The following is a 1,501-nucleotide window of genomic DNA, read 5'->3' on the forward strand; positions in this document are numbered from 1 at the left end:
GTTTTCGGGCTATTAAGTTCAAACCGAATAATGAGACAAGCAAAGGTTATAAGATTTGTGTGAACATGGAGTTACAAAACGTTTGGTTCAGAAAAAAATTATATTGTTGATAGCCATGGCTACTCCGGAAGATATGATGATAATCGGTTATAACGAATTTAAAATTTGCGTAAGAGAAACCGGAATTGCCAATTTAAGTTATGGTTTAAAACGAACCCACTAATCAAATAAGAATTCGGTTCGTTTTTTTATCGGTTTCGGTCTAATTCAGTTTTCGGGTTATTCATTTACAAACCGGATAATGAGCCAAGCAAAGGTTATAAGGTTCGTGAGAACATGGATTTACAAAACGTTTGGTTCAGAAAATACCTATTTTGTTGATAGCCATGGCTACTCCGGAAGATATGATGATAAATGCAGAGCATATAGGATTGCTGATCAGTTTGTTTAAGCCCATGATGGTACAAAGTACAAACAATAACAAATAGGCTAATGCGCAATTCATTGTACCGGTAAATAGGCTTTATTTATTGATAAACACTTTTTTTTTTGTTTAGGTACCAAATTATTAACCATTTTTAATAATTTGATCTCAGATTGCCGAGGTAACACATGCTGATGTTGTTTAGCCGGGTTGGGGTCATGAGTCCGAAATTTCGAAACTATCGGATGCTAATTTGGAGGCTAAAGGAATTATATTTCTCGGACCGCCTGCTCTATCCATGGTGGATTGGTGGCTTTAGGAGTGGCTGGCTGCGATTTGTTATTGTTTAATTTAACTTGAGATTCGGTTAGTTTAAATTGAGTTGTTTTAATTGTTTGACTGATCAAGCATTAATAATAGTTTGACCCTGACACTAATTTGAGTTGAATTTTGATTTTGACTACAAAAATATGCATAAATTAAATGAACGTAGGTAAGCGAACGTGTACGAACATATATGCACAAATGTCACATGTGTTCATGTTCGTTTGTTTAACAATGAAAAAACTTTCGTTAATGTTCGTTTATTAGATAAAGTAAACATAAACGAACTTTCCACCGAGCAATTCACTGAACATTTGGTTTGTTTACAATCTCACTTGAAAAATGAAATATTGACGTTGGTTTTTTATATATCTTGAACATTTCGTTTGTTTACAATTTCACTTGAAAAATGAGATATTGACGTTGGTTTTTTATATATGTAGTGCTGAGATGCTAGCCAATTTTGGCGTCCAGTGGATCATTCTTGATCTTCTGAAAGGAAAGCCCTATCAAATGAAACAATGGAGGTACATATTCTTTTATAAAAAACTTTTAGTTATACAAGCAAATAAAGCCAACTATGATTACTGAACGGTTTCAGCGGTTTATAGACACAGCTGCTAAACACATCACTCTTTGTGTAATAGTTCCGGTTCAGGTTTATTGTTAGAACTGGTTCTTGATTCTGGCATGTCTGGTTTAAAATCTTTACATTTTACTGAAAAGTTGTTTTGGGTTCTGAACTTACAACTG

The sequence above is a fragment of the Bidens hawaiensis genome, unplaced genomic scaffold (genome assembly GCF_021521415.1).
Source record: "Bidens hawaiensis isolate Kalapana, Puna unplaced genomic scaffold, B.hawaiensis_p1.1 tig00009513_1, whole genome shotgun sequence".
NCBI classification, from domain to species: domain Eukaryota; kingdom Viridiplantae; phylum Streptophyta; class Magnoliopsida; order Asterales; family Asteraceae; genus Bidens; species Bidens hawaiensis.